General features: G+C 41.6%; 1 protein-coding gene across 2 annotated transcripts in view; it reads left to right on the top strand.

Annotated features, from left to right (window-relative positions):
- SYNDIG1 (synapse differentiation inducing 1) overlaps positions 1-15,509 on the top strand; it is a 443,483-nt gene that overhangs the window by 284,949 nt on the left and 143,025 nt on the right. The window lies entirely within an intron of this gene.

Genomic DNA, 15,509 nt, shown 5'->3' with positions numbered 1-15,509 from the left:
AGCCTTAGACAAGCTAAGGACATAGCTTAAATTCCCAGTCAGGATGCTGTACATGATTCAATGCAGTGCCAGGCCTATACTTATGTAGTAGCACACTGGTTTTTCTGTAGCTAAGACTTTGCTGCTGAGATTTAAAGGGGCAGCCCACTCAAAGCATATATCTTAATTCTTCTTGAGTACTAATGAGCAGAGCCACCAACTGGCCTTTTGGTTTGGTGGGAGAAGGTGAGCATGAACATTGGTGCAGAGATCTAGGTTTTGGATGGACTGATGTGTGTGACAAATGTGTGTTTGGGAAGATTATGGAACACTTAAAGGGAACTATAGTGTATTTTGCAGTACTTGCATATTTTAAGTTATCAAAATTGTTACCTAAAGCACCATCTGATTCCTATTTTCACTTACTTGCCATGCCATGTACTGTATACAGATTGGTAGATTCTTCCTCGTGTAGCTATATATGTATCAGTCAGGATCCCTGGTTGACAAACGCTGACATTAACATCTCAGCCACATACAGAGTGCATCATCTTCGGCTTTTCTGGTAGACTTGCATTGAGGCAGAGGAACAGTAAGACGCCACCCATTGTGCTGCACTACTAAGTAGCAAAAAGAGGCTGCATATGTAATTGTCAAATATGGCTGCCTCCTGTGTACACTAAACATATAAACCAGGCTTTTATCTTAACATACACTGATAAGATTATTAACTGCAAACAGCCTTTTTGCAATATCTGTACAAAATCTACAATGGTAAGGCCATAGTATTCCTTAAGGGATATAATTCCTATGGACAGATGTTAAGATTGTGTATTATAGTTGTCTTGTGGTCTCTGATAAAATCTAGTAAAACTAGCCATAATTGCACAGATTTCTCTCCTATATGTATGACCACCATACCTGGCAGAGACGATTCCTTCATTTACACTGCATTGCGATTCTTTCACCCACCATAGAGGAAGGAATTTCCACTGCCAACCTTTGTATTCAAGCAGCCTCTGCACCCGCTGCTGCTTAAATACTTGAATAGTGACCTCATCTGATAGCCAACAGGCCCACCCACAACTCAAATTTCATCATACATCGTGCAGTTTTCTTTCCTTCAGCCATAGGTTGCTGGAAAGAAAATTGCTCGGTTTCCCCATCAGCACAGTTTTGTGTTGATGGGGGAATCCCTCCCATAGCGATATTGTGTTCTGCCAGTGGAAATCCTTCATCACCGGCAAGATACAATTAAAGCTGCTGGCAGTGATCAGGTGAGAAAAAATGACAGGCTGGTTGTATTGAAGTTGATTGATTGGTTTCCGCTGAACCAAATGTCAAATTTCAATCTGTCTGTGACCCTCTTAAAGGGGTTGTAAAGGTAAATGTTTTTTCACTTTGATGCATCCTATGCATTAAGGTGAAAAAACATCCGGCGGTAGCGACCCCCCCCCCGAACCCCCGTTTTACTTACCTCACCCCTCGAAAGTCCCGCGTGCGTCCTCGTGATCCTCTTCGGTTCCCAGCCTGGCCGTTGATTGGCCAGGCTGGAGGGGTTGATAGCAGTGCAGTCATTGGCTGGCGCTGCTGTCAATCGCATCCGATGACGCTGCGTGCCGGGGGCGGGGCCGAGTGATACGGTCGGCGGCTATGCCCGCCGCTGTATCATGGGAGCGCGCACGCAAAAGCTTTCCACCATGCGAGCTCGCATGAAGGTGGAAAGCTTTTGCGAGGAGGAGCCGAGACAGCCGCCGAGGGACCCCAGAAGACAGGGTTAGGGGACACTCTGTGCAAAACGAGCTGCACAGTGGAAAGGTATAACATGTTTGTTATTTAAAAAAAAAAAAAATTGCCTTTAGTGTTTCTTTAGTGTCTTGATTATAGCACACATTGTGGAGATCCCTCACAAGCTTTTGTTTTATTTCCAGAGTAAAGGAATAAAAAAAAAATTGCTCAAATGTGTTATTTTGATGAGATTTTAACTATTGCCATCCAGCTTTCTAATCTTTACAATCTCCATTTGATTTACCAGCAACAACGTAGCAAGAGAGTTTATCTGACTGGCTGTACATGCATGGATTCTTTAGGTAGACTCCTTCACTACATCGTTGTTGATACATTTAGAGGATGTTACAGGGATTTTACAGTATGTTTGTAACGTGTGTGTCAATCCTAACAATACCTTCAACATGTTATAAATCATCACTGTCATATAAAAAGCCACAAAAGCTCCAGTAACCAGAAAAAAAAAGCCTATGTCCAGTCTGCAATGTTCATTGGGTAAACTAAATTTTAAGTTAAGAAAGGATGCTGGGTAATGCTTTTTGTGTCTATTTCCAATGAAGGGTCTTGTTGATGCCTTTTAATAAGCGCCAGATCTGTTCCATTCATTGATTTCTGTTCCATTAAAACGTGAAGTTACAGTGAAACTGTCCAGAGCTGAAGGCGCTTAGGCCAGATTATCTCGGTGTATTATTCCTTTCGTTGTGCCAGCACATTGTGTCCTCATCTAGGAATAAACAGTAAAAATCCGCTTGCCATGTTCATAGGGTCTAGGGTTAAGTAATTCCATCCATAACGGCCCTCGTAGTTTCAGCTAACGTGTGCCTCGTATAAGGTCCTGCTGAACCTTCTAGTGGAAAAGTAGAACCAGGTATCGATCTTTCCATTCTCTCATGTGTTTGATTACACTGGACCGGCTCCACTGACTGTTTTATTGCGATGTGATTTCTCCACTGAATTGGTTGTCCAGACAAAGGCTGTGGTTGATCTCTCCACAAAGCTCCTTTATCTATTGTTTTCTGTACTTTATAAATGGTTGAAATTTAAATGAAGATATATATATATTTATATATAAGTGTGCGTGTTTTGCAACTTGCCTTGCAGAACAGTTTAAAGGGAAACTGGTCATTGAGAAATCCTGCGAAAACCTGCACAGAAATGCCATAGCGGACACATCAAGGTTGATTTACTGGGGTGCGGGATCTGGTGCAGCTCTGCATGGAAACTAATCGGCTTCCAGATTGAAAGCTGATGTTGGAAGCTGATTGGCTGCCATGCACGGCTGCACCGGATTTTGCACTCTCTAGTTTTAGTATATCAGACTCCATAAGATGCCGATACTTAAAGCGGGGGTTCACCCAGAGAAATTTCTTAACATTGCATTCATCCGAGTTGTCAGGATGGCATGGGCTGTTTTTTTTTTTTTGTTTCGGTGCCGTACATGCCGTGTTTTCCCCGCGGCTTCCGGGTGTGTGGTCTGCGGGACTGGGCGAACCTGGTTGGTTGGGATCGTTCTGGCCGGCGCGTACAGCGTGTCGCGGGTTGCCGGGGGAGGCGACTGCGAGTCGGCTCTAAACGGCGCCTGCGCACCGGCGTTCGGCTTCTTTCGGCGACTCGTCGCGCGCTTTCGTGCGCCGGTCGGAGGGATGTCGGTCGATTGGGGACGCCCGGTCCTGCAGATTGCATGCCCGGGGGCCGCGGTGAGGGTCCGGTATGTACGGCAGTGAGATAGAGGAAGGAAGCAGCCTAATGTCATTCTGACGGCTCCGCTGAATGTGGTGTTGGGGAAATATTTTTTGGGTGAACCCCCGCTTTAACCTTCAGCTTCTGCACTCCCTGGAAGCTACAACATTTTGGGGGGTACCTAGAAGGGAAATAGAAATTCAGCTGCAGTTTAGAGGCCCCCCCAAGTTCCACAAGGCTTGTCGGAACATTCCGCTGAGATATGCATATTGTAATGTGGGTTGTCTGACTTCTGATTTGCAGCAAAGTCCATATTTCCATAATATTCAAAGCACAAGTTCAGGCGCTCCCGGGGCATGCTGGAGTTGAAGCTGAGCAAGCATAGGGCATACACTGCCAATTTTATAGCTGCAGTTTTATAACAGGACTTCCTAATCACGGGTTTACTTTACATTGATATTGTGTTTTCATAACCTTTCACATTATTTTCTGTTCTTACTGATTTTTTGTTGAATTATTGGAAAGGGTACATGGCTCATGAACAGTTTGATATCGATATTTCTACCAAGAAAATGTCGCAATACAGTCATTTTCTCCAACATCCTTTTAAAAGTTTCAACCTAACGGCATTACAGACTGAAAAATATAAATTAATTTGAAGGGTAACTCCACTCTCGTGGGGGGAAAAAAATTGCGAATAACAAAAAAATAATATAGCACATATAATTGCGACACTAATATTGTAATTGAATGTTATTAAAAATTACCTTTCCTTTTTAATCTGATGCCACTGTAACTCTGAGAATGCATTGCAAAATGGCTACATGGAGTTGTTCTGTACACAGAGTATGTACTGACCACTCCCCTGAAACATTATTTCCTGCTTGTGTGATTGGCTCATCGATTTTCCCAGAAGTTTGCCTAAGATACAAGTCAGATTTCAGGTATCCCCTGCAACAAAAATGTAAGTTTTTGGAGAGATACTTTCAATAGTAGCATGTCTAAAGGGATGCAGGTCCAGCAGATTTCCTCATTAGTGCTCTGCAGCTGCACACCTGACAGTTAATTATAAAACCACTCCCATTAGACCCACTCAGTACAGAGGCACAGACAAACGTTAATGGATTTCTTCAGAATAACAAAAGGTAGGAATGTTCAACAAAAGTTGTTATAATCCTTGCAATGTACATAGATCACCCAGAGGGGAATGATTTTTTTCTCAATAAAAGTGGAGTTGCGCTTTAATAATATATTTAATCATCAGACAACAGGACACTGAGCTCAACTGATTTGTTGTGTACACAGGTTTCCGTCCATCCTAACAATTGATAGAAACTCTCTCTAAGCCTTCACGGCTCTGCTGAGGGGTTTGCAAGGACACTGAGAATTAGGAGGAGATTTGCTAAGACCAGCACCAAGTGAATCCAATGATTATCCATTGCAGATTATAAGTCAATTGTCCTTTGGCCCTGTAATCAATGTGCCTGTCTTTACTGAGGAAGTTTCTGTACATGTGTGATAAATGACATTTCAGTTGAAAAAAGGATTCGTATATCGCAGGGGCTCATTTTAGACACTGCCAAGCATTTTGTATTTTTGGTGCCCCAACATTTTCTAATCACTAGATGGGAGAATTCATTAAGCTCCCAAGATTCCTTATCTGTCTAATCTAGACACATCATGTATATATTTGTTTTAGCAAGGCCCATCCCTATACCCAATTCCAAATCATTCCTGACCGTGAAACATTACAGTGGCTTTTATTTTTGTAGTGTGCTCTTAAAGTCGCCTTCAATTTAGTAGGCTTTTCTTGGCTTTGTCCAGTATTTATGAAATTTTAGTTTTCCTGATTACGTTGGATAGTTGGAAGTAAAGCCATGTATATCGGTGATGTGATCCATTCTAGGTTTCTCTTGAACGTAAAAAAAAAACGGTTTACAAAGAGTTAAACTTGGCAAGGCCCCCAGGATAGTAAGAATGATGGTGCAAAGCGCCAGGATACACCTTTATACAATCTGAATAAAATATTTCATTTTTTAGGGTTCATCTTTATTAATCATCTAGACATAGGATAAACCTTGGTTCCTGTGGCACACTCAGTGATGATTCTATGTAAGATCTAGAATGTCTGAAAATGTAAGTCTATTCAAAGCTGACTTAGTTCAGCGAATAGTTTCCCCTTACAGCTACACTCCGGGAATAGACCCGTATACATTCATCTGAGCAACATACTGTATATGTGAACACTTTTACATGCCACAATATTTGCAATGCTGTTCATCCATCTTGTAATACAGAGATCCCTATAACACAACATAAACAGGTCAATGACTGCACTTTCCTCTGCTGCACTTTGGCATTAGGGCTTGGTCACCAACCTGGCCATAGTCTGCTGACTGAGCAATCGGCTCCTTGCTGAAGGTGCCCCAGCATATTGATGAGGCCGTCACTCTCCCTCGGCAAGCTCCAAGTGAAGACTGACTGCAGTGGTGCCTGAATTGGGCTCGCGGGTCAGATTTCTTCTATGTAGGGGAATACAGACAGATTCCGGTACTTTATATGAGGGTTTTTCAAAAGGTTTCCACACTTGTATTAAAATATAAAAACAGGTGCAGAAGCTTTTTGAAGACCCCTCGTACTAGGTGTATTGGAAGAACAAATCATTGTATGAAATGATGATCTTTTATGGCTGCTTGACTCAACTTTGACTATTTTGACAGTGAGTTGAGCGTTTCTAAATGAACCGTTCAAAAGAGTTAATATATTACTGGAAACGGCACAGTGTTCTGTTAGAACGGGATATGGATGCTGGTAAATACATCAGCAGTTTCCGCTTATAGTAATCTGAAGCAACTGCTGTTCAGTAGCAAATTTACTGCGTTGTGGAGGTGGCACAGTCTGTATAATCACTTAGGTTTAGTGAAATAGGAGATTTAACCATAACTCACATTGTCTGAAAAGGGAGGAAGCCTTCCTCCCCCCTTTCCAGTTCACTGTATACCTACCAGGCTGATGGACTCTATAAACTACCCACCACCTGAAAGGGGCTCCTGAATAGTTATTGCCCTGGTGAGCCCTAAAAGCATGATATTAGTCACCCCCATAGAGTTTAGGTCTACAACATGTAAATTGTTTTATAATTTTAAGGGTTTTAAATGCATTCAATGACTGCCGTCACGGATTTAACTTTAAGAGCTAAAACCGAAAAGGTTTCCAGCTCATCATAGAGCAGTGGGGGTAGTGCTGTCCTTTCCTAACCTCAAGGGACATAACGGAGTCCCCTTTCACACAGGTTGGATCAGCAGGGGAGCCATTCACTGATACCCCGCTGAGCTGAGCGGTGCTGCTGGGTGACCGGTCCATGTTTGCTCCGCTTATGCAGGGCAGACACAGCTTGCTCGGCTCTTTTGGGCAGTAAAATGTAAACAGACTGGCTATACGATCAGATGGAGGAGAATGGATCCCCTTCCATTTGTTTTTATCAGATCGGAGGTAGCATTTTGTTTGCTTAAATCCGACTGCCCATAGAGTAGAATGCAGAGTCTGATTGGGTCCCCCTGGAAAATTAACAGGCAGACCTGATTGGACCTCTCGTGTGAAAGGGGCCTTTAGAATAGGGTACCTTCACTCACCAAGGCTTCTATTTTTGCCCTATAATCCTGGCCTTTGTACACAACTCAAGGACTGGAGATAAACTCGCTGCCATGATCCCATATTAATCCCTTCCAGAATACTCATATGGAGGCTCCAATTGATGAGTTCCTTTTAAAATATTTGTTGCCTGGCTGTCTCTGACCTGCTAAATCAATCATTCAGGTGCAGTCAGAACTCCTGATGTCAGTGATTGAAAAACGACGAAAGCTATGAGATCAGCCACGACACTCAGGCCTCTAGTAAAAGAAGTCAGCAATGGTAGCTCACATTTTCCTTTCACAGCACTTTTCCTTTAAGTTAACATCTGGACGGAATGTTCAAAAATTTTCACCACAACCAATGATTTTTGTATTCTATCATAGAAATGTAAATCTTTGATAAGCAGGGCATTACTGGTCACATCCTGGACAGATTCCCAGTGACCACATAGTGATTAATAAATCTCCTTGTTCACACCAACGTTCTTAAACATGACAATCCAAAAAAAAAACCATTCCATTGCTGTCTACAGAGTCTGTACCCAGCGTTGTGATGCATGCTGAGAGAAGGGCCTTAACGCCATCATTTTGGAACAATGCCCAGGGCTGTCCCATTGTAGCCAACTGAATGGAACACGGTTCAATGCCTGTGACTGTGCTCTGCGATGTGTTGCAAGTAAGGACAAGGCCAAATGTGTGCTAAGACAATACCTGACATTTCTAAACTGGTCTTTCAGGGAGCATTAGCATTAAGAAAACATTTTTAGCACCCATTTACATGAATAGAAGGGCTAACATCCATGCTGGCAATTACTATCAGATTACAACTGGTGCATGTTGCTTCTTGTGGTGGGCAGACTATTCTGTTACAAACCGGTTATCGTCTACAATTCGCACTACAGCCTATTGGACCTACCAGCTTTACAATCCGCTTCTCTGTAGCACATAAACATTTACTTATAGATGTTATTTAGTGTTCAGAAACAAAAAGGAAGCAATGTAACCCACAGCATCTAAAAAATGTTTTTATTTCTTTCCAAAATACAAGAGTGGGTTGCTCTGGGTTACCATTTCGTCCCATTGTCTTCACAATGGCTTGTTGTACTTGTTTATAAACGTGTAATATTTTAATAACATTTTATACCGGAAACCCCAAACTTTCAGAACCGGGATCACACAAGCTCTGAAGCACCAGATTTATTTAAGGATTTATTTGATGTTTTATTTTATTTTCACCAATATTATATTTATAAAGCCCGAATAAAAGCGAGATTTCTCAAGGGATTTAAGAAGAAAAGATGTTATGTATATTTTTATTTTGTGTCTGTACTGTTGCAATGTATGCATATTATTATGAAGTTAGAACGGAAACGAAAATAGCAAGGATAATGTTAGTTAATAAAACATAAAAAAAAAAAAAAAAAAAAAAAACTTCAAATGGGAAGAAAAGGTTGATGAGGAGAAAGGGAGAACCTTGCGATATCAGGCCTGGATATGAAGAGAGCAGTCCTGCTCTCAGTAGTATCAAACACCTGGCAGCCTAGGTGTCACTTTGGATTTGCTGGGAGGAATATATCTCTTTTACAGACCTGGCTCTAGGGCCTCTGCCACAGGCCAATTACTTTAGGTGAGCTAGATGAATGGAGCAAATCCTCCCAGTAGGTTTTAGCATAGGTCACCAGATGACAGCAAAGCGTACCTGTCAGCATTCTGGTCACCAGATCCCCGATTGGTTCGTTCAAGCCCTGTTGGACAACCTGCCTCCGGGTTCCCCTCAAGCCGACCCCCCAACCTCTGGATGAGGTTTTGTGTAGCATGCAATTCTGGCCTGGTGGGCCGCGCTGGCGGGGTCCATGGATGTGCGCACCCTGAAGGTGGATGCCGCGCCTGGAACCGGGACCCCGCAAAGACTTTTTAGCACATAACACCTGTCACAGATATACCCCTCCCCAGCATGCCCCTTAAGGGAAAAACTCCTCTAATTGGCTGCTGGGGAAAGTTGTTCTGCCAGAACCCCTCTGGTGCCAACTGCTGGCCAGGGATGGTATCACATCCCTGGAGTACAGACTGACCCAGTGGACATTTCTAGAATGACAGAAGTCACAATCATTGAACTTAATTTTTCTCAGCTAGTCGTAGTGTTGTACGTGACCGCGTTCTTGGCGACAACATTTGTGTGACCGTGTGCATGCAAGTTAGAGCCAAAAATTCTGTCGAAAAAAAAATCCATGGTTTTGTTGTCGGAATGTCTGATCGTGTGTACGTGGCATTTCTTGCTGTTTTATTGGAAGACTGGTTTTCCTACACTCTCACCACAATATTGCAACACTCCCCTCAGTCAGCTAAACTAGCTATCTTAACCCCTTGGCGCCAAAGTAACACAAATATGAGGCCCCACTGCACTGCGCTGTTTGTCATGGGGCCCCATATTTGCATACCTCCCTTTGTGCTGGGAATGTCTGAAATAAAATCCTCATACATTAATAACATGGTTCTCAATCCTAATAGATGGAATAGACTAACATTTAAAAGACTGTATAAAATTTGTATACAATTCTATATAAAAAGCTCAAAACCCCATAAAAATATAAAAACCTAACAATACCTATTATAATGGGACTTTAATGAATGAAGAATACAAAAAAAAAAAATACATAAACATAAATATGTGTAAAAATACTCTGAAAAGGAAGTTGGGATTAGAACCTGGAACAGTACACTCAATATATCTGGGACAATAAAAACAGGCATTGGCTATAAAAATACCTCAAGGGCTCTTTAAAGCCCCATAAATCACTGATGAAGCAATTTAAATCAAAATATATTAATTAATATTAAATCAATAATATTAAAGTGGCTGTAAACCCCATACTATTACCCATACAGAAATTACAAAGAAAATTCAGCACATGCACCTCCTGGCTGGTCTCCTTTTCATTGAGTCTACCAAAGCAAGATGGCTACTTCTTGCTGTTCTATAGACCTTTTACCCATACTACCCATACTCTATAATCTGTTGTGTAATGTAATTCTCTCTTAGTATGATGATAGGGAACCCCATCATAGAAATTGTTCCCATTCCTCATCCAGCAACTTCTTTCATTTGAATTCTCAAAACATCTCGCCCTTGGTACCCAGCAGGTCTTGGTTATGCCTCTCTCTAACACCTTGGCTTTACACTTACTGTGCACTCTCTTTTGCAAGAGGTTGCTTTTTTTCATCCCCATTGTGACTTATTGGGCCCCTCTGGAGCCTTGGGTGCTTTTGCCCACGCAGAGTCCCCCCCCCCCCTACTCAAATGGTTTCTCCCTTATAAGGGTCATTTGAATTAAATGTTCTTAACCCCTGTTCTGCCTCAGCTCCCCATGTCTTCTACCTAGGGACCTCTTCCTTTTGTTATGCTACATAGGGACAAAATATCCTTGAAGCCAGTCTTTGTCGCTTCCCTCTAGCTCTTTTATCAACTTCTGAGGGAATATCATTCTCCCTTCCTATGTTCTGTCTTGATGGCATATTACACACTTACATGATTGTCATCTATGATTGCCTACCATGTATTTCATTGACAATTGGCCCCCCTTCTGTTTCTTACAAGTCGGTCCCTCTCTGGGATTCCTCCCTGCTCTTTCACTCAGCTGGGTGGCTATTATGTCTTTTTTAGGGCTTCTGCTCTCAGGGAATAAGTTCATTTTACTCTACGTGCACGCATTTCCCCAAGAAGTTGGGGTTCTTAGGTTCCTTAGAGCATCTAACATCAGTTCTTTGTCTACAATGTGCATTTGCTGTTATCTGTTTGGGTTTGTTTACCCTTCTTCTTCCTGTGGGTCTGTTGCTGAAATGTTGGTTGCTTTGTTGTCTACCCCTTGATTTATTGGTTGGGGATCTCCTATGACTGTGTTCTGTACCATAAGGATAATATAATATCAATTTTTGCATACCTATATCCAGGGCTTTTTTTCAGGGGGAACTTGGGGGAACTCAGTTCCACCACCTCTGGCTCAGACCCTCTGGTGCCTGCTCACCACAATCACTTGTAAACACAGAAGTCTGGTTTCTGTGTTTACAAGTGACAGCTCTGCACTCTGTGTGTAACCCCCCTGAACTCTGCACTCTGTATGTGATGCAATCCTGGTATTTAATGCCCCTTTAAAACCCTTCTACTGTTTGTGAAATCTGAACGGGGTCGTGGTTGAGTTCCTGCACCTATTTTCTGAGAAAAAAATCTCTGCCTATATCCATACCTTGGAGTACAGTTACTGCTTGCTAAAGAAAAAACTGGAGCCTCATGGCAAGTCCAATCACTTGGTAGTGGCATATTATCCATGATCTAAGAATTAGAATTTACAGGTACATCAAAACTCGTATTTTTTTTCTTTCTGGATAAAGTGGAGTGGATATACATATGTCCCTGAGAAAAAATTGTGTCTGCATTTGCTAATTGTGAATTCTTAGGCTCTCACTGTTTGGATGGATCATATATGTCTAGACTATGTTCCACTTCACTTACTCTTTACTTGACAAGAAAGCTGAAAATATAATAAAATGTATTTCCTCTTATTTGGAAGCTGATTTAGAATTGTGCATATACAGAAGTCCCAACATGTCAGCTATAATAGTTGTACACTATTGACTGGAATTTCATAGGAAATGGCAGCAGAAAAACTAGGCAAGGAAACAAACCAAAAGCTACGGTAATTAGCGTGTGCATTGTACATTCTATAGCAGATTATTGTAACCGGAAATATTCAGAAAACCACAAGAGACTGCTGGAATAGTGCTTATTATATAATCAGTATTATATTAATTAAATCCAGTTCAAATGCATGAACCTTAGAGGCAGCAGTGTATAGTATATAACACTAAATGAGATCTCAAGGGAGAGATTCATATGGATCACACAGCTATATACTGTGAACGAAATACCTAAAGGTGAAAAAGAATAGCATGGAGGGTTAAGTGGGTGGGTGTTGTCATCTTAGAATTGTCAAATGAAAGTTTAAACTAACTCACAGTAAGCATGGCTGTTTAACCCCTACAGCACTGCCATAAATACTACAGCACCATAGTTATAGGATGTAAACAATAAGAAAATGTGTAGCGCCACTATAAAAAGTGTACAAAGTGCAACTTATAACAAACGATGAAGAGCTTATTTTTTGGTCTCTTTTCATTTATTTAGAAAAAAAAACAAAAAACAGCGGTGATTAAATACAATCAAAATAAATCTCTATTTGTGTGAAAAAAAAATTATAAAATGTCATTTGGGTACAGTGTTGCATAGCTGCGCAATTGTCATTCGACAGCGCTAAAATCTGAAAATTAGTCTGGGCAGGAAGGGGGTAAAAGGGCTCAGTAGGCAAGTGGTTAAAGTGATCGTAAAGCTTTCTTTTTTTTTTCAAATAACAAACATGTTATACTTACCTCCACTGTGCAGCTCGAGTGGCCCTGATCCTCGACTTCTGGGTTCCCTCGGCTGCTCCTCCCAGCATCAGATATCCCCCCTAGGAGAAGCACTCTCCCAGGGGGTTACCATGCGGGCACACTCCTGAGTCCAGCATTTGCATCCATAGACACGAATGCCAGACTCTGCCCTGCCCCCCGGCGCCCGCGTCATTGGATTTGATTGACAGCAGCGGGAGCCCATGTCTGTGCTGCTATCAATCTATCTAAACAAGAGCTGGGACCCTGTGCAGAGAGGGAGAGCGCATCCCCGCCGAGGGAAATAGGGGGCTCAGGTAAGTAAAACAGGGGGGCTGGGGGGGGCGGTCACTACCAGAAGTTTTTTCACCTTAATGCTTATGATGCATTAAGGTGAAAAGACACGAGGGTTTACAACCCTTTAATGATTGTTAGGGTTGTGATGGCCCATTCAATGCATTAAGACTTTACCACTTTTTTGCATTATCTTCCCAATGGGTCTCGTACGGCAAAGAAAAAAAAATGAATGGGATTTCAACCTTTTCTTTCCCATCCAAAAAAACAAAACGTTTTGGATATAGATACGCTATAAACCAACAATTATTTATCAGGATATTTCTAGGCATAGGTATGCGCAGCCTATTGCATTAGGGTGTGCACTCTAAAGCTCAAACACACATGCATGTGTATGTATCTACATATCTATGACCCTGGCACATTGATTTCCCTGCCGACACAGTGAAAAAGAAGAGCATAAACACTTCTCTTATGGCAGAGACAATAAGAAAGAGATCTTTCCCATGTTTCTGCTTCTACATAGAGCAACAATACTAATGTACATGGGGTGATTAGGGTGTGCCTGGGCACACTTGGCACACCCTGTGCGCACGCCTATGTTTCTAGGACTGTTGCTAGATACGTGTTGCCCTTTTTTCAATGTTGATTACTGGCCATATTGCCTATTCTGCCATTCTTAGTCACATTTAAAAGCTGTCCACATTTAAAGGTATTACATGTTTATCATACAGAATTTTAGGATTAAACAGATATTGGTAGATTACATTTTGAGTGTGAAAATATTAACAATGCTGGAATATCAGTATTTTTTTTAGTTTGAGCTGCTTTAAAATCGAGTTAGGTGTTAAAGTTAAGATTACATTTACATTTTGGACTAAGGTTTGGGGTACTGGTTAGGCAGGGGTTTAAAGGAAAACTATAGTGACTTGGGTTCAAAGTGGTTCTAATGCTAGAAATTTTACTTAACTTTAGTAAAGTTGTTTTTTTAAGTTCTTTTATTTTTTTAACTGTTTAATTCATTTTTTTTAAAAGCGTTATTAAACTCAAAAACAAAAATCTAATATATTACAGTTTACCAATCCTGAAATGTGGTGGTTGCATTTGTTTTATTTTTTAGGCTGTTCTCCTTTTGTTTTCACCTGGTGATTCTACCTGTAATACTGGCCATCTTTTGCCTCATACACGCAATCAGATTTTCCGTCAGGATAAACTCCGACTGATTTTTCCAATGGAATTCCGTTCAAGCTGTCTTGCATACACACTGTTACATCAAATTCCGACGTCAAGAACGTGGTGACGTACAACACTACGATGAGCCGAGAAAAATTAAGTTCAATGCTTTCGAGCATGCGTCGACTTGATTCTGAGCATGCGTGTTTTTTTCTCCGTCGGAGTTCCATACAGACGAACGGAATTACCGTTTGTTTGCGTCGGAAAAAAAGAGAACATGTTCTCTTTCTAAGTCCGTTGGAATTTCCTTCTCAGATGGGGCACACACACGGTCGGAATATCCAATGAAAATATTCCATTTGACTTTTTTCATCGGAAATTCCGATCATGTGTACAAGGCATAATGGTGTTTCCACACTGGATGGAGGAGCAACAAGGACACCTTTGGATAGCAGTATTGCAAATCTGGGGAGAGGAGAGTGTCAAATGTACTAGCAGATTTAGATTAACTTCACTAACAAATTTAGGCTAGATGCCAGTTGGAACTTTTTTTTGGTGGGGGGGGGGGATACAAATTTTACATAAATATGTGTACCATGTCAGAGATAAATGAAATAAAATAAAAAAAAATATATGAAAAGAAAACAAGTGCAGCCACCATATCTATGAATTGGTAAGCTGCAATATATAGAATGTTTGGGCCAGATTCACGTATCTGGCCGTATCTTTGTGCGGGCATAGCGTATCCTATTTACGCTACGCCTCCATATTCACAAAGCACTTGCTCCGTAAGTTGTGGCGGCGTAGCGTAAATTGATTCAAAATAGGCTGGTAGGGGGCGTGTTGTATGTAAATGAATCGTGACCCCACGTAAATGACGCGCCTAACGAACGGCGCAGTATCACGTTGAATTTACTCCATAAGATACGCCAGGCCCAATGCCTGTGACGTGAACGTAACCTACGCACAGCCCCATTCACGTACGACTTACGTAAACGACGTAAAAAGATACGCTTGCCGACGTCCATACTTTGCATTGGCTGCGCCTCATATAGCAGGGGTTACTTTACGCCGAACGTAAGCCTAACGTAAACGGCGTAGTGGGCGCAAGTATGTTTGTGAATCGGCATATCTACCTAATTTACATATTCGACGCGTAAATCTACGGAAGTGCCCCTTGCGGCCAGCGTAAATATGCACCCAAGATACGTCAGCGTAGGAGACTTACGCCGCTCGTATCTTGACCAAATCTATGAGTAACTGATTCTAAGAATCAGGCACATAGATACGACGGCTTACATTTGGACTTACGACGACGTACGTGGAGATACGCCGTCGTAAGTCCACTGTGAATCTGGCCCTTTGTTTTTAGGTTTAATACTGCATTAAAGCATAATTCAATAAAAATGTTTAGAAAATCTCACTATATGTTTGTTATGTGTTACCATTCACACAACAAGCCCAGTTTAGAAAAAAAGAAAAATACCTTTTAGATGTTTCTCAAGGTTTTTTGATCAGTGTTAGGGCATGTCTATCCTATGTCTT

This window comes from Rana temporaria, chromosome 4, assembly GCF_905171775.1.
Source record: "Rana temporaria chromosome 4, aRanTem1.1, whole genome shotgun sequence".
Taxonomy (NCBI): domain Eukaryota; kingdom Metazoa; phylum Chordata; class Amphibia; order Anura; family Ranidae; genus Rana; species Rana temporaria.
Note: the sequence above shows the minus strand (reverse complement) of the source record. Positions and strands in the feature narration are given on the sequence as shown.